This window comes from Vigna umbellata, chromosome 6 (assembly GCF_029865625.1).
Source record: "Vigna umbellata cultivar VRB3 chromosome 6, Vumbellata_1.0, whole genome shotgun sequence".
Taxonomy (NCBI): domain Eukaryota; kingdom Viridiplantae; phylum Streptophyta; class Magnoliopsida; order Fabales; family Fabaceae; genus Vigna; species Vigna umbellata.
The window spans coordinates 39,656,439-39,676,012 of NC_142170.1; the positions used below are offsets into that span (position 1 = coordinate 39,656,439).

A 19,574-nucleotide genomic window follows, 5' to 3' on the forward strand; every position below is an offset into this window, starting at 1 on the left:
GAATATATATATATATATATATATATATATATATATATATATATATATATATATTACATTAGTTCTTAGAAACAATCGATGTATTATGTCATGTCCAAACAATTAATATTTTATTACTAAATCGATTTTGATTATAGTTGATGTAATATGATTTTTTTTATGCCGATTATCAACTCTTATAATATGTACTTAACTTATTATATTACTTAAAACAATATCGGTTTCAAAACCAATACTTAAACATTAGATATAACATGTCATTTTGGATTAGTGTATTAATATGGTTTCAAATTTAGTGTGATTTATATGAATTTTTAAAAAACATAATCTAAATTTCGTTTTTGTTTTCTTGTAATATAATATTAATGTTCATGACTTGAATTTGGGGTTTTATAAATTATGGAGACATAAGATGAAACCTATAACTGAAACAAGAATCCTTGTGGTCATTGATTCTAGGGATGGAAGATGATTCACATGTTGTCTTAAGATCCTAACTCTTTAATGCGGGTTTGCTCGTTAGATTTTCCAAGTGATTAGAGTTTAATAGGAAAAACCTAGGCTCTTTCACCTAAGGGATTAGGGCTAGAGTGTATTTGTGGATTGACTTTAGTAAATTGATGGAGAGGAAATGAAATTGGGTAAGCACAAGAGTGAATTAGGTGAAAACTAACCTTAACAATGTCATCTCATATCATTTCTAGTCTATGTCATATCTATGTGCCTTCAATACCAAAGTCCAACCTTGTAATTAATTGTGAATTTATCTCTTTGCACATGCTTGTAAATGAATGTTGTTCTATTGAGTCTGAATAGGTTGTTAATCGCACAATTCTCTAGTATTACTAGTCTCTTGGAAAAACGATACTTGGTCTTACCATGTTTTATTACTTGAAACGATTCGGTGCACTTGCCAAAACCTCCCAACAAGTTTTTGACGCTGTTGCCGGGGACTCGTGTCAATACTAGACTTTTGTGAGGTTTCTAACTTGTGTAGACTTGATCTTGTATATAGAACTAACTCTTTTGTTGTAAATAGATTTTTAGTTTTAATTGGGCTAATATGTGGCTTTAGCCTAGTTGTGCCTAAGTGTATGCAGGGAGATGTTTATACAAGGAGGACTGCAGCCTCAAAAACATCATGAAGACCCTGAGATTGAAGGAATTATAGGACACAAGGAGACAACTATGTTGAGCATCACAAGCTGCCCCAAATTGTTCCTCCCTTGAAGATGCTCCAAGTGCTAAGTGAAAGATGAAGAAGAAAGAGAGAAGAAAAAGAGAAAGACTAGTCACCATCATCCTTTGATGAGAGACAAGGAACTCAAGCCTAGCAAGCCAAAGTTGATAAAGAGGATTGAGTGTTTGAATATGTCAAGATAGTGGAAGAGCTAAAATGAAGAATTTTGTTTTTGTTTTCTTCCAATAGAAGCTGAAGTCATTGGAAAATGGTTTACAAGTGGTTAATTCTCCAAATGTTTCAACAATCACTGCACTACTACAAAAGTTCACAGACAAACCAAATGTAGAAGAAGACAATCGTCTTTGGAGGTAAATCAGGCAAAATTATGGTTGTTGTCTTGAGATTTTGTGTTTTATGAGAATTGACACATTAATATTCTTGTCATAAAATAAAAAAAGATTAGAGACTATAAACAAATGCTTCTCAAAAGGAAAGATGGAAGAAATAATTCAATCATTGGTAAGTATTTAGATATGTACATTTTGTATTCATTATATTTTGAAGAATAAGTATATAACATTTTGACTCGTATATGTTCATAATCTATAGGAACTTGAATTAGAAAATGGAGCTGAAGAATGGATAAAAAATGCATTAGACTACATGCATACGTCTTGTCCTACTAGCCTCAAGATATTTTTGAAATCAGTAAGTATAGTAGAGAAAGGAAAATCCAATTATACATATATATCCCATTATTGGTTAATTTTAGCTTTGACATAATTATTTGTTTGTCTTTTTTAATTAATGATGTTTTCTAATATTAATAAATGCTACTACTTTTACTCTTTTTATGGGAATCTTGTTAGAAAAATTTAATTTACGTCCATTTTATAAGGCCACACTAAGTTTTCTATCACACAATTGTGTTTTTTTTGGATATGGATATATTAAGTAGAAAGATGTTAAAGGAGTTAGGCCTCAATAAACTTAAGGAAAATTATCTAATATATTTAGTTAAGTTAATTATAAAGGTTTAATTATTTTGAATTGCTTGGATGACTCTTATTTCATTGACATTATACACCAATCAATTAAAGATAAAAATCGAAATTATAGTAACTGAATTCAATGTTGTACAAATAAATATATGTCTCAATATTTACTAATTTAAATGATTTGATGCATTTCAGATCAGGAAAGAAAGGGAAGAAAACCTTGATCAATGCCTTTATAGAGATTATAACATTTTCTGTCACTTGGCAAGAAAAAGTTTAGGCGTCGATTTATATGAGCTAAATATTTTAGCAATAAAGTTTTACCTTCAAATATATAGACATATATATAATTTTGATTGAATATTTTTTTCCTACTCTATCTTCTTCCTTTTTGCTAATCCTTACGGTATGATAATTTGAATGCATTTTTTTCTTTTTCATTTGGCTTTTCATTATTATTATTATTTACTCATTTTTCTGCTTACAAAAAAGAATTAATAATTCATTAATGAAGAGATTAATTTTATATTACTAAAAATCCCTCCCTTGTTCACTAAAATCGTGTGCATAGGGTTCAAGAGTAAAGATGATTGATAAAGGTGATATACCCAAGGTAAGAGAGTATATTATGTTCTTGTTCTGTGGATATATTAGGGTAAATATATTTTTTTAAAAGCTCATTGATTTTGGTGTTTTGTGATATGTTTATCAGTGGAAGCCTTCAAAAATAGAGCTGGTTAGTGAAGAAATGGTGGATCAATACTTTGGCAATGTGAATGATGAAGAATGGGAATGTCTAAGATTTCCTGATAGATCCAATTCCCAGATTCAAAAGCAGATTGTAGATTAAGGTTGAGCCTAATCTTAATAAGTGGCTAATTTAACAATAATTAATCCAGTGAAAATCTGTCTTCCACACTAATGTTAACATTAGTTATGAGTAAAGCAAATATCTGTTACGTGTTATTTTGGCAGGCTTAGCTTGTATATTCTCTTTCTAAAAATTATTTATAAGATAATATGAAATAGAGATCCAAGAGTATAGATAAAAATGAATATGTATTTTTATTTAGAAGATGAGAACATCTAACATCCAACTCTCTCGGTCCATTTTCATTCCTATTTATATTATAACCAACGAAAAACTAAATCTACTCGTATGTCTATGAATAATGAATTCAATTTAATTAAATAGTGTTGTATTCCAACCTTAGCAATAAATGTTTATACTTATCAATTAATTCATGTTTTTACAAAAATTTAACTTTAACGTTACCACTAACATCATATATAATTATGAAGTTTAAACACCAATTTCCTTGAAACTTTAGTCAAAATACTTTAATTATAAGTAGAACACTATGTTAATGAATTGCTTCAAGTGAAATTATCAAAAAATGTCTTTAATTTCTTACGTTTGTATATACTTTTTATTAACAAAGTGGTATGATATACAAATGATATGTACTAAGAGATACTAAATATATATTTTTCATCACATATTACAAATTTGAAACCCATTATTGTAGAAAACGGATAAGAGATAATAAAAAAAAGATGGTTACTGCAGATGCAATCTTCTTATTAGAAATAATCATTCAAGGTATCGTATTGTTTTGTTTTGGAGACTATTTCTATTACTATTTTGTTTTAAAAGATGTTTTAAAAAATGAAAATATAAAAGAATATTTACATTGTCTTTGACTTTTTCTTATAAATCATGTAAGATTATTAGAAGTAATAAAAATAATTATTATATCATTCCAAAAGAATATCATATCTCTTATTAGAGTAAGAGTATAATAACAAACTTTTATATTTAATTAATACATATAATAAAGTAAAATAATCATAAAAATATAAAATTGTTGTATCAAATAAATATAAAAAATTTACGTGGGTCAAAGTATATTTTTTTATTATCATGTCACCTCTTTCTTTCAACATTATAGTATTTAGTTAAGGTAATTGTATTCCGAAAAAGGAAAAAAATTTAAATTATTTGATTACTAAGTAATATAGGATGATTCAATGTATCAAAATAAAAGTTAAATACACAAAATTAATTGTCCACCTAACTTCTCTGCACAATGTTCTTATAATGTCTCCGCAATCCATTTCGTTTCACAACAAATGAAAACCGCATACACGTGAAGTGTATCACTGACCAGATCTGAGAACTCGTAGAATTAGCATAAAACACGTAATGTATCTCTTCTGAAACTCACGTTGAATTTGCATTAAACTATTATTGTTTACAGTGTGGAGTTACCTAAGTCCGGAATAATTTCTTTCAATTGTAGCATCTTATCATATCGGTCGGGTTCTTGCGAGCGGAAGCCTATAGACGAGTCGTGGAAAGGAAGTACAACACCAAAGTACGACCCTTGAGCTTCAAGGAAGGTGACTTAGTCTAGAGGAAAACTGGAGATCCTCGAAGAGCGGCCACCCATGGAAAGCTTGCCACAAAATGGAAGGGACTTACCGAAGACCTTGAAAATAGGGCTTACTGTCTCGCCAAGCCGAACGGCCAACCTATCCCAAACATGTGGAATGCTTCACTTTTGAAATTTTATTTTAGTTAAAATTACTGTTGTAATATGTTCTCCCTTTTTAGAAGGTAATACAATGATCAGGATTTTAACTATATGTGTTTCACTTAGCGCCAACACATTACCGGTGGACTAGTAATAGGAAGAATTGCCAAGAGCTATCCATTTACCTGTTAGTTGGGCGGTGAACGACGAGTTCATTAAAGAACCATTGTTACCCAGTCCGCAGAAAGATATCGAGTTCATAAGTAAACCATTAACTTAGTTGGGTGGTGAATGGCGAGTTCATTAAACAACCATTGCCGCCTGGTCCATAGAAAGAAATCGAGTTCTTAAGTGAACCATTCACTTAGTCGGGAGGTGAACGGTGAGTTCATGAAAGCAAAAATTATCCCTCTCCCCACTAATGTGAATTATGCATTCCCGTCGTCGGCTGGTCCATCATCCGCACGACCTTCATGGTCAACCACCTCCTCATCGTCAACCAGAGATCCTCCGACCGGGAGCATATTTCCATGATACACATCCTGGGAAATATCAAAACCGAAGGCCAAAGGGTCAACTCCCAACAGAAAGGCCGCCTGGCGAATGGCGTTATTAAAACTCTCTTCATGCTCAATTTGTACGTTAATGTTTAAAGTAGTGATCGCCTCATTGGCTTTTACCAACTCCGCGGTCAGACTGTCACTTTGACTTAGCAGATCTTTCTCCTTTTCTCTCATCCGCTTCACTTCCACCTTAAGTCGGCCAACTTCCTCCACAATCCGATCACTCCTAGCCCAGGCGTCCTTCAGTTGTTGGATAGTCGTTGTCAGCTCCCGATGTGCCTCGTTCAACTTCTCCTACAACTCAGACTATTATTTTTCGCACACCTTTTGCTTGAGGTTGAGAGCTTCCAGCTGAGCTCGAAGGTCTTTGACGACCTTCTTCTTTGCAACCAGTTCAGCCTACACATCCCCAGCGCCTCGTCGTCGGCGAATTTGCGAAGGTACCAAACCAACATGGCCCCTCGACTTGAAAATTCCAAGGCGTCATTGGCGATGTCTCTTTCAGATAACGGCTCCACCACCGATCGTTGGGAAGAGCTGATATGAAAGTCGACCTCCCTGGCAGAGTATGAGAAACGTTGCCTTCTCAGCGGCTTCTCTTCGAAGAGGTCATCTCTCCCTCTTTAAACTTCCTTTTCTTTTCTGGAGGGGGAGCAGCGGGGCTAGTGGCAGCACCTGACGACTCCAAGTTCACGATAGGAGTCGGTTGAGCAGATTCAGTCGTCGCTGTCGTCTGGGAAGTCAGTTTCACTACCATCCGAGATTAAGCGGTAGTCGTCGCGTGGTTCGAACTAGCCGACCGAGGATCCCTTTTCTTAGACGACGACACATAACTTTTCTTCCGGGGCGCCGAGAGATATGATATCTTAAAAGAAAACACAAATTTAGCTAAGTTAATATCAAAATAACGCATAGATAGTGGCAAATGCCATACCGAACGCCATTTGATCAAAATCTTCATGGCAAGGACATTCAACTAGATTGCGGGCATGGAGACGGCAGGGTAAGGCGTTAATGGTCTTAACGGCCTCTATTTCGACAGGGGTCATGAGGCCGACCGATATGACATTAATCTTCACAGGATCCCTTGTTCAATAAAAGGGGAACAAGGGATCGCCCTCTTCGGTGTGAAATTGAGAGCGGTCAACCTCTTTGATTATCACTTTAAAATACCTCTTCTTGAAGTTCTTAAAGGACTCCGAATATGGTTTGAAAAGACAAGAGTCTTGAACAGAGGTCAGAGATACCCAACCCCATTTAACGAGCGGATGTTAGGAGATTTCGGCAAGTGCATCAAATCGTTTCAAGTAATAAACCATGGTAAGACCAGGTATCATTTTTCTAAGAGACTCGTAATACTAGAGAATTATGCGATTAACAACTCATCTAGACTCAATAGAACAACATTTATTTACAAATATGTGCAACAAGATAAATTCACAAATATACAATGGTTGGACTTTGGTATTGAAGGCACATAGATATGACATTGACTAGAAATGATATAAAATGATATTGTTAAGGTTAGTTTTCACCTAATTCACTCTTGTGCTTACCCAATTTCATCTCCTCTCCATCAGTTTACTAAAGTCAATCCACAAAAACACTTTATCCCTAATTCCTTAGGTGAAGGAGCCTAGGTTTTCCCTATTAAAGTCCAATCCCTTTGAAAATATAACAAACAAACCCACATTAAAGAGCTAGGATCTTAAGGCAACATGTGAATCATCTTCCATCCCTAGAATCAATGAGCACAAGGATTCTTGTTTCAGTTCTAGTTTTCATCTTACGTCCCCATAATCCATGAAACCCCAAATTCAAGTCATGAACATTCTTATTACATGCAAGCTTTAAGATTGGAAACAAGAATACTAGCAATTGATAGAAAAAGCATATATATAATCAAATCAATCATTCATTACACAATAATTCATAGGCTACAACAATCCCTAACAAGATGAATCTGGTTCTCCACTTCCATGGAGAACCCTAAATCTTACAAACATGGTGGATGAAAGAAGAAGGAGACCCAAAGGAAGAGAAGGAGATGTTCCCACAAGCTCCTCAAGGCTTCCATGAGCTCTAGCAATAAAATCGCGCCTCCAAAGAACTAAAGACCAAAGCCCTTCGCGTTTCTGAGTTAAATAGACAAATCTGCTATGTCAACAAAAAATGGCACTCCAGCGCCCCTGTGTGGAAAGTGCCTTAGCGCGCGATAATCATGATGCAGTGGCGCTCCAACGCTCTTGAGCCAGGGCTCCCCCAGCTAGGTTCAGCAACACTACTTCTTTTTCTGGTTTTTCTACAGATTTTCTTGCTTTTATGGTTGATTCAGTTCTTTACATTGTTGGAGATTCTTCCAAGCATAGTTTTAGCTACAAAATAATGGGATTAGTGATGAAGTTACATCAATGTAGCCTAAAACACATTTATTTAGAAAAAAACACAATTGAAGAGGATTAAGCAAGTTATAAGCTAGAAAGGAGTTGATTTTGTTACTAAAATGATGCTTAGATAATGGTATGAATTAGCATTATCAGCAGACGTGATAGTAATGAAGGAAAACAGAAACGGTGGGAGTGATCGCTAGGGCAGAACACATTGCCACGAATGCTTGCATGCAAGCCCACCCATTTGGATGCAGCTGAGAAGAAGCGACGTTCAGCTTTTGAAGCACGAGCGACTGGAACGCGGTAAAGGGCACTCGGATGAATATTTGGTTGAACAAATTTTTATATACAATGAAGATGTCTTCGGTGCTAGCCCCCTTTCCATGGAAGACCCGCTCCTTAGGATGGCTGACGCCTAGACGAATCAAACGAGCGTTTTCTTCATCCCATGCCACAAACGAGCGGTCAACCCACTACTATAGTTCCTCCCGGGTCTTGTAGTTAGACTCATATGAGCCCACATCATGCAAAGCCCATCTGTATCCACTGATAACAGGCCAACCACCCGCTGGTTCCATCCTCTCGGTGTCCACCTCAGTTCCCCCTTGGAGAAGGAAGAGCGACGCCCCGTTTATGACCAGCTTGCCGCCGTAAATAGGGGAGCCTAGAGACAATCCCCCCTCCAGATCGGACCTTTCAAGAAAGGACGACGATACTGAACTGGGGGATGAAGACCCATTGCCATCAGACAAATCCCCGCCTTCCCTGCCCGCTGACCTATCTGAAAAAGACACATGAACAGTAGCCATTTATTAATTACCTTGAAAAAAGAATACTAAGTCGAACGATATGAATGAAAGGTAGAGGAGAGTGTGAAAATGACGGCACCTCACGCCCCTATTTATAGCATAAATTTGAAACCGCCAACTTATCTCAACCGTCGAAATCTACCACGATCAACGACCCAGATCAAGCGACGGTCCCACTACCCGAGGATGACAATCTGTGACAGCACGACACGTGTTTTTCCGCCAAAACCCAATTGAGAAAAGCATCGACCAATCCTCTACCATTTTAAAACCCATCGATAATCGATTGTCTAGGGCTTTGGGGGCCTGGTGTATTGGGGACTCCCGGACAGGATCGATTGTCTACGCATTTATTACAACACTTAACTTACCGATATCGGACTATCACTGACTTTGGCATTGAAGCACCTTTAACAAGTACACCTCCGATTGGTGCATAGAATATTGGACAAAGACTAGATGGAGAGAGCGTAAACCAGACGACATGCGAAAGAAATTGTGTAGGACTTAAGTAACTCGAGTCTATACCGGAACAAGTATGATTCACATGCATATATGTGATTAACGGGAACATTTGTTTTCATTCTTCTAAATTATTTTATATATATAGAATGTGTTGCTTGTGTTAAGCCATGCATCTCTTTCCTTCTAAACCTTTTTCATCACAAAACTATATATCAACAACACATAATGCCTCTCAATTTCAACTTTGACAAAGAAGCACACTAGGTTTTCTATATTCCACTAATGTTTTCTTTAAAAGTCTTATATTTATCCTTAGAATTTGTAAATATTATTTTATAAAAAGTCAATCCTATGTTAAATATATTTTTTATATTTTTATTGAATCATTTATTAATGTCTAATATATATATATAAAAAAAGTATATTTTAGAATGATCAAAGATCGAGTTAAGTTTAATTCAATTTATTACCAAAACTATCTCTGAATTTCCTATGGATTTTTTTGACCTTGTTATCATTTAATGGAAACTCCAAACATTGAAGACATTAGAACCAATTGAGCTTCTTTTATTAGAAGTGTTAATAGAAACTTGGCTACAATTTAGTAGTGTATGCAAGGTTGTTAAACTCAAGAGTTTAAGTAAACTCGTGAGAGCTTTGTAGACTCGGATCGTGAACTCAATTGTAAACTCGTAAGAGTTTACTTTGTGTGAAAATATTTTAAAATATTTATAAATAATAGAATAATTTAATATTTATAATGTTATAAATAATTTTTTTATTTTTTTTATATTATTATTATAATTATTAGTTTATCATATTATATATATTTAAATATTTTTTAATATTATTATTCTTTTGTGATAATTTTAATTGAATATATTTGATAGTTTAGTTAAAAAAACAAGTTCTTGAAGTTAATATTGGCCCAAAAGTTTAGCATAGTAAAAGGAGGCCGAATGATACAAAATAATAAGTGAGAGAAGACTCAACTTTACTTTAATAATAAATATTTACATACTAAAATAAAAAAACATAAAAGATAGAAACGCACAAGTGGAATTAGAGGGAATTAAAACCCTAACGATTTAATTTCTTTAATAAAATCACAAACAGTGTCATTTAAGGGTACTAATGATCAAATTAAAAAGCTTCATTCCACACGTAGAGGTTGAAGGCGATGGAAGGAGGCGAGATCAAGAGCGGCACCAGCGAGCACGACGACAAGCGCGAACTAGACGAATAGAGCGTGACCATGAGCTAGGCGAACGGCGAGCAGAAACCATGTGAACGGCTAGCACGAATTAGGTGAACGGCGAACGCAAAGGCGAGTCAACGAAGTGCAGCCACCAACGGCAACAAAACGTGACGGTGTCCTAAACTCAACAGTCCTTCTTTCTTTTCATTTTTTTCTATTTCAAATTCGCAAAATCGCTACAAAATTGTGATTCTAACTGATCCCACCGAGTTCAGTTACGATTTCACCAAGCTTACTCGAAAACCAAATTTGCTTCCGAGTTAACTCGGAGGCCAGAGCTGTAAGGACCGAAAAATTTAAGAAATTGGAGAAGACGGGTGTATGCACAGGATTAGACCGTTCGATTTTCAGCGTCATATATAAATAAAAGTTTCAAAAATTCATCTCATTCTCTGCCTGCACAATCTCTCTTCAAACTTTTGATCTCTCTTTTCTCCTCCTTCTCTCTAGATTTCTTCCATCTCATTCTATCTGTTCAGCAACCAAACCGTGCTTAAGCAATCCAGGAATCAAGGGCTTTCTCTTTCACCAATCAAATTAGAGTACATGCAAGCCACAATTTTGGTTGCATGTGTTCATCAGTTTCCTCTTCTTATTTCTGATTTTATTCTTGGTCTTTTGGTTGATCTCTCTCATCGATCGGTGAGCTATATGTGGTTCTAGGATTTTCTGTTGTATTGAGCAAAGTTTTACAGTTGTTGAGCTCTTGGTCCGATTAAGAGGTAAGAGAAGCTAGTTAATTTAATTAATTGGTTTATGATGTATGAAAATGTTGTTTGATGATGTTGCATGTATGTAAAATTGAATTTTTGTGTGTTCGACAATGTTCGTGCGGGATGTTGAATGCTATGGTCATGTTACTTTCTTTTCTGTAGAATTCTAGGTACTGTGCCGAAAGAAATTTTGAGGAAGTGAAATGGTAAAAATGGGAAATTTGTGTTCATTGTGGTTTTGGCCTGTAGGGAGAATATGGACAAGTTGTTTAGAACTAGTTAGAGCCTTTGAATTACTCAAAACTGTACCAAAAGTAGGAAATCTGCTCTTCGGTCCTTGAGTTCATGATTCTGCAGAATTGAATCTCAAATCTGAGATGAAACTCTCTAATTGATGTTAGAAAGGTTTAAGTACTCTTAGTAAATGTAAAGATTTGTATGATTCATGTTTGGAAGATTTGAAGTTAGAAAAAATGTTTAGTTTTAGTAAAGTCTAGCATGTTCATCATTATGTAGAAGTTATGCAGAATTATGCAGAAAGCTGAGCATGCGCTGTTGACCACTCGGCCATGCGCTGATTGGCCGTTCGGCCATGTTCAGGTATTCGGTCATTAACTGGGTTCAGTCTCTTTAGAGTCTTACCATTCATGACCGTTCGGTCTTAGTGGTGTGTATGGTCTCTTAGTAGCGATCGGTCTTAGTGGTGTGTATGGTCTCTTAGTAGTAGTCTTAGTGGTGTGTATGGTCTCTTAGTAGCGATCGGTCTTAGTGGTGTGTCTGGCCTCTTAGTAGCGATCGGTCTTAGTGGTGTGTATGGCCTCTTAGTAGCGATCAGTCTTAGTGGTGTGTGTGGCCTCTTAGTAGTGTTCAGTCTCATACTCGTTTTCGATCTTAATTGCGTTCGGTCTCTCATGGACCTTACATGTTAATGACCGTTCGATGATATTTTAGTAATTAGTATCAACTCTAAGTGTTCGGCCTAGTACTCGATCTGGTATTGGTGTTCGGTCTTAACTGTGTTAAGCTCATGTTTGAGCCTTACGCGTTAAATGACCGTTCGGTCATGTTCGTGTGTTGTGTTGTTGGTCGCTCGGTCTTCTTCTATGAAATGTTATTTGATCTTCAAATGCTAATTTCATGGTTTGGCTCTGATTGCTTATTATAGTTGCATTGATCTACTATGTATGAGAAATTATATTGATATTCAAATAAGGTATATGTTTCAAGTAATATGGAAGAGAATTCTATGGAGGAATGTCTCAGTGAAATTTGTATTGAAGTGGTAAAGTATGAATATGGACAGTGAAATCCACGGAGTTCATCCTGATATTCTAACGATTACCAATTCTCAAGTAGAGATGGGTAATTCATTGTGTGAGAATGGCAGGAGGTCCTAGCCCGTAGGTTATTGGGTGCATTATAACGGACTAACGTCGGGTGGCAGTTGATGGTTTTCCAGTTACTACACCACCTGGGTGCACGAACGACCTCAAGCTACATATTCATACAATCTAGATGGTCGAGTCTAGTGTTCGGTCATTGTATGTTTGAAATGTTCGGTTGTTATATGTTTATATACTTGTTTAAGTTGTATGGTTAATTAAATTACATTAGTTTCCCTTATTTCCTGTTTTGTCCATGTTTCCTGTTCGGTTCTTCTTTTGCAATGATCACCCTGTGGGTGTGAGCAGTTGGAGAGGAGTTCTCGGTGGAGTAGTCCTTGGAAGGAGAGGACCCCTCGGCTTAGTAAAAGACCACTCGGTCTTGTGTTTAGTTTTGAAATAACCATACAGTTATTTGCATAGTTTTGTAGTAGTGTAGGAATTGGGTAAAGTTTTAAACTTTATGGTTATTTTGTAATAACTGTAAGGTTAACTTTATTTCCTGTAACTGTTTTGCTATATTATTATATGATAACTCCCTTCTATAGTTTTATGCTATATTTTTGGGATGTTACAAGAATTGATAACGTAAACTCGTCCGAGTTAACTAGTTAACTCGCGAGTTTGATAACCTTGAGTGTATGTACGTTAATGTAATATTTGAATTTAATATATAGTTTGATGTACAAATTATGAATTAAATATTATTAGACAATTCAATGTTTAAAATGAATTTCATTTTGTTAGTTCCATTGAATCTATTCATTTCACGCTATATTGATTATAAATTGACTATATGAGATGATAATACAAAAAATTGATTGTAAATTGATTAGAAACAAGTTTTTATGACGAACATGACAATATATGTAATAATAGGTTATTTCTGTAAAAACATATATTATGACAGGTGAATAATTAGTTGTCATAATGTATTCGACATATTATGATAGGTGAAAAGATCTACGTCATAAAACACTACATATTATGATACGTAATTGAACATCAATCTCATTCAAAACTAATTTTTACATTATAATTAAGGTTGGGCATAATTAGCCTAATTGTACCAAACTATATCTGTATTATAAGAACTAAACTATTTTTATTAAAAATTGATTATACTAGCGGTTCAATTTGAAAAACTGGACTTTTCTATTAGTAGCTAATTGCGTTAAACTATAAACCATACAACAGTGACTAAAGTAAACTGCAATTTCACTTGGCATCGTACACATACAAAGAAACTATCTATTCTTGCTTATTTTATAACACTCAAAACTTAAATAAACATTAATAAAAAAAAACCTTAGTCAAAATCTATCCATGTATAAATTTCAATAATATAATATTTTCCAGTAAAAATAAATACTTAAATGAAAAATAATAATAAATTAGTATGATATATAATTAAGAAAAGTAGGATATAAAAATATAAATTAATATAACTAAGTTGCATGTTTTATGAGAAAAAAATAATAGGTTAAATATGTTTTTAGTCATTTAACTATCAAGCGATTTTATTTTTCGTCCCTCTTTCAAACTTTGGTACACTTTAATCATTGTCCTTAAAGAAACTATAAATTTTCTCCCTCCAAAACCAACGCCATTAAAATTACGCTGAGTTGGCTAACATTGTCTTTTTCTTTTTCTGACACAAAGTCAATTTTTCCTACTTTTCTTCCTCCCTCTCCCTCTGTCTCCTTCCTTGCATCACGTCGAGCTTCTTCCACTCTTCTTGTTGCACTATCTCTAAACTCATCTGAGTGGTTGAGTCAGACTTTCTGTGAGTGTGGTCTGTTCTACTCCTTTCCACCACTCAGCTCAAAATTATATAATACAATGGAAAAAGACGAAAAAGAAAGCAAAAGACCCACACACAGTCACTGTTGAAGCAGATGAACAAATACTGGGAGAAGAACTTGTATTGAAAAGGAAATCAAGTTTCAGGGTCGGACACACAAACAAAGCCCCGCTATCTCCGACATTTATGAAATCCTTTTCCTAGTTGCAGAGAAAAAAGAACAAGACAATTTGCTACGTGGGGAAAGCAACAAAGATCTTCCTTTTCATAGTCACAATGCTCGTTGTTCTAGGTCTGGTTTTGGGATTGGGGATCCTACGCTGCCGCCACCACACAACTGCAAATGAATGTTCTGATGGGTCTTGCTTACGTCTACCTCCACCTGCAATCTTCGCCCCCAATTTCAATTCACCAACCTCACCTCCCTTCTTTCAATACCCCCTACCCCACCAACCATTATGGTTACAAATCCAACCCTCCTCCTCCTTACGACGCTAACCCATCTTCGCCGTTGTCGCCAATGCAACAGTCGCCGCCACCGCCGGAGGAAACTGCCCCTCCAAATCCTCCAAGTGTGGCAGGGCCACTTATCAATACACCTACACCAGGGTCAGCGCTGGTGGCACAAGCTCCTGCTCATGTTTTTGTGTAGTTATGTATTTGCAGTTTTCAGACAATTGGGTCAAAGAGGAAAATTGGTATCGGTTAGAACTTGGTTTTGACAGCAATGTTACTGCCTCTGATTTTGTCGAGAATCTAAATGACTTTTGAGCCTAGAGAAAGGTATAACTGCCTCCATAATGAGAAGTTGTTTGATTGCAAGAAGTTTCGTGATTTGCAATAATATATGTGTATATACGAAGCTAGCTGTGGCATAATTATGCATATTTTTTGCTATGGCTATATCATAATTTGTGGTGCAGACAAGGAGGGGAGGTGTGCGACTGTGAGTTGCAAGGGGTTTGATGAACAAGAAGAGCGGAAGAAGCTCAACGTCATATGCAAGGAGGGAGAGGGAGGGGGAGAAGTAGGAAAAATTGACTGTGTCAGAAAAAGAAAAAATGAGGTGGCACACTGTTAGCCAACTCAGCGTGATTTTAACGACGTTGGTTTTGGAAGACGAAAAATTATAGTTTCTTTAAGGACAATGATAAGTGTCACAAATTAGATATATTGAGCACTTATTTTAATCTCCTTTGATGTGTTTTAGAGTAAAATCTCATGGAAAGTTGTATAAAATGTATATATGATTGATTTTATATCAATATGAGTGTTTTTTGTGTGTTATTTTGCAGATGAATAAGGATTGGAGAAGAGAAAGAAGTCCCTGAAATTTCACTGTTACTATTCATCGAGCACTATTCATCAGGCACTATTCATCCGTTGACCGACACTATTCACTATTTAAAATTTGATTTTTTTTTTACTATTCATGCGTGGACCAGTCGCCCAGCCGGAGAGAGCCACTCGCCCAAGCGAGCCAGTCGCCCAGCGAGCCAGTCGCCCAACGACTAGGACCGGCTCGCCCAGCGAGTGGTCACTTTTGACCACTCGCCCATGCTTTTAGCCACTCGCCCAGCGAGTTGGCCTTGCTCGCCCAGCGAGCTGGTGCTATTCGCCCAGCGAGATGGTGCTGCTCGCCCAACGAAAAATCACTTATGCCTCTTCTCTTTAAAAACGCGAACTAGAGGCAGAGGAAGCCAGTTCTGGACGGAGGGGACTCTGCAGCAGCTCCCAGCTCGAGTTTGGAGGCTTCCAAGATGCAGGAACACCATTTCTCACCATCCAATCCATCCGTTTTCTTCTTTCTTGCTTCCGTGATGTCTAGGAGTAGCTAAAACTCCATTTCATTGGGGTTGAAAGTAATGTATCAAAACTCTATGTAAACTTTCTGTTTTATGCTTAATCCTTTATGAATCTTTTGTTTTATGCTTGTTATTCATGCTTAATGATGGAAATCTGAGCTATTAGAGTGATTTGAATCATTGGGAAATGCTAGGATCACGGACATAGGTAGAACAACCGGTAGAACTTAATTGTAGACATAGATTGAGGACTTTTGGGCATCAATAACATCGGTCTTAATGCAAATCTGAATTCTAAGGGATTAGAATTTCTGTTAAAAGATTTAGAGCTTGTCATCCGAGGAATTAGAGACTTGTCTACTTATGATGTTGATGCATGATTCTTGAGGAATTGTATTTGATAGTAAAGAATACTGAGTTTTGAACATGAAAATCAACCCCAATGAACCTAAACTCGACTGTTTTTACCACTTTGTATATTTGTATTTTTATCTGTATTGTGTAGAATAATACATTTGATAATCATATTTGACGCTAAATTAGTAAACTTTCACGATTAGCAAACCAAAAAAATCTCTTGGGAAACGATATCCGGACTTACCGGTTTATTACTTGTACGATTCGGTACACTTGTCGAACCATCAACAAGTTTTTGGCGCCGTTGCCGGGGATTTGTTTTTATTTTTGCCTATTGTGTGTTGTTTATCTGGTTTAGTTGATTTTAGTTATCTTTTTGTTTTCTTATTATTGTGATATATTTGAATTTTTGTGCATAATTGTTGTCATCTGTAGAAATTGTGTTTTTCTAGTTTGTGTTTTGTATGAGAAGCAGAGAACAGGTTGAAAATCTGCTTTTTGATCCGGAAATTGAAAGAATTGCTAGAAGGAATAACAGTAGAAGGAGGAGACAAAGCAGAGAAGCCATAGAAACATCTGTTATTTCTGAAGAAATTCTGGACTCATCATCTGGTCAAGAAAAGGAAACAATGGAAGGTACTCACAATGGAGAAGGTTCTGGGCAAGGAAGACGTACTCTTGCAGATTATAATACTTTCTCGGGACCTTTGCACTTCAACAGTATCGCAAGACCAGTGGTTAATGCTACTAACATGGAGATGAAGCCAGCTCTTATTCATTTGGTGCAGAATAATCAGTTCCATGGATTGTCCCACGAGAATCCATACACTCACTTAGCTACTTTCATGGAGATCTGTAATACAGTGAGGATTCACCAGGTTCCAGATGAAGCAATCCGACTCAGCTTATTTCCATTCTCATTGGCTGGTAATGCAAAGATGTGGCTGAATTCCTTTCTAGAGAATAGTCTGATATTCTGGGATGATGTAATTGCCAAGTTTCTGAACAAATTCTTCCCTCAATCCAAAGTCAATAAGGGAAAGCAGGAAATCTCTTCTTTTCAGCAGGATATTGATGAAGCTCTAGGTCAAGCATGGGATAGATTCAAAGGCCTACTGAGAAAAACCCCTACTCATGGATTTGATGAGCCTACACTGCTAAATCTGTTTCTTGGAGGGCTGAAATCTCAAACAAAGTTAATGTTAGATGCCTCAGCTGGAGGTAATATCAGATGGAAGACGCCTGAGGAAGCACATGAACTCATTGAAAACATGGCTGCAAATGATAATGAAGTTCAGAGTGAAAGAGGTCAATTTCAACAGAAAGGTGTTCTTCAACTTCAATCTCAAGATGCCTTGCTAGCCCAGAACAAGATTATGACTCAGTAACTTGAGACATTAATGAAGAAGTTATCTCAGCTACCTAAAGAGCTCCAGAATGTTTCTCAAGCCCAACATCAGATGATTCAATGTTGTGAATTATGCGGTGGAGATCACAAGAATGGTCAATGTGTACTACAAAGCATGTCTCATGAAGAAGTGAATTATATGGGAAATCAAGGTCGCCAAATGGATTTTAATCAAGGTCAAAATTTTAATCAAGGCTGGAGACCTCATCCGAGTATGGGACAAGCTGGTCCGTCCAACAGACCACCTCCACAGAACTTTCATCAACAACCTACTTTGACAGAAAGAACTTCAAAACTGGAAGAAACTCTTCAGCAGTTTATGCAAGTATCAATCTCCAACCATAAAAGTACAGAAGCCTCAATTCGTAATTTGGAGATTCAAGTGGGTCAATTAGCTAAGAATTTGGAAGAAAAATCTGAGAAGAAATTTGTGGCTAACACTGAAGTTAATCCAAGGGAGGAGTGTAAAGCCATCACTACAAGGTCAGGAAGGGTGTTAGAAGAAAGAGGGCATGAGAGAAAAGAGCAAGAAAGAGATGAGGGGAGTGCTGAGAAGAGAGAAAATAAGAGAGATGAGATGAGTGAAAGGGAAGAAAAAGAAAAAGAGAGAGAGGACAGAGAAAATCATAGAGAGAAAGAGGAAGAGAAAATGAAAGCAAAGGTGTTTGAGAAACCTCTTCCATATCCAAAGGTTTTCTCTAAAAAGGAGAAGGAAAGGCAGTTCAAAAGCTTCGTTGATATCTTCAAAAAGTTAGAAATCAAGATGTCATTCTCAGAGGCCCTGCAACAAATACCCTCTCATTCTAAGTTCATGAAAGAATTGCTTACTAAGAAGAAGAAGTACATTGAAGAAGAAACTATTGAAGTACAGGGTCAGTGCAGTGCAATTATCCAGAAGTTGCTTCCACCAAAGTTTAAAGATCCTGGCAGCTTTACAATTCCATGCAACATAGGAAAGTTGGCTGTTGGAAAGGCTTTAATTGATCTAGGAGCCAACATAAATCTGATGCCCCTTTCTATGTTTGAGAAAATAAGGGATCTGGAGATGAAATCTACACGCATGACTCTACAATTGGCAGATCGATCAATCAAGTATCCTTATGGAGTGGTAGAGGATGTGCTCATAAAGGTAGACAAATTGATATTCCCTGCAGATTTTGTCATCATGGAAATGGAGGAAGACAAAGAAGTACCTCTTATTCTGGGACGACCATTCATGAAAACAGCAAAAGTCGTCATTAATATGGATGATGGAACGCTGAAACTGAAAGACAAAGATGAGGAGGTAATTTTTAATGCATTTGATGATATGCAGCAGCGTAGTGAAGAAAAGGCAATTCCTGAAGCTGCAAATGAAATCATGTGTGTAAGTGATAAATCAGATGACCACCAGTTGTTGATGCAAAGAAAGGAGCCCATATTAGGAGAGCCAATTATACTGAAAAACAAGCTGTGGGTTTTCAAAAGCAAAACTAAAGACGGAAGATTTGAAGTTGAAGCTCCTTACTCCAGGGTAACCAGAAAGATATCTAGAAAACAGTGGAAGAGTTGTTGGTGGAACAGAGGAAAGAAGCTCACCAAAATCAAAAATCCACCATGAGCTTAACAGGTGTCGAGCTAAAGACAGTAAACAAGCGCTTACTGGGAGGCAACCCAGCTTTCTAACCCTTCCTTTTATGTGATGTTGTTGTTTATTTGTGTTTGAGTATGTGATTCTGATTGGTACTTGGTGTGGTGTGATGAGTTCTATTAGTATAGGTATTGAGTTTGGTTGTGTTTTAATGTGTTTTGGAGATGTTATTTCTGTGTTTCTGGATTTGTAAGGAACATATACATTGGCCTGAGGACATGCCTTCATCTATGTGGGGGAGGGATTCTTAGGTACATGATGAGTAGCAGCCG

The 19,574-nt window shown here is 36.4% G+C and overlaps 1 pseudogene; it reads left to right on the top strand.

Annotated features, from left to right (window-relative positions):
* Positions 1 to 16,728: 16,728 nt before the first annotated feature.
* On the top strand, positions 16,729 to 19,272 carry LOC148197466 (uncharacterized; annotated as a pseudogene).
* The last annotated feature ends 302 nt before the right edge of the window (positions 19,273 to 19,574 follow it).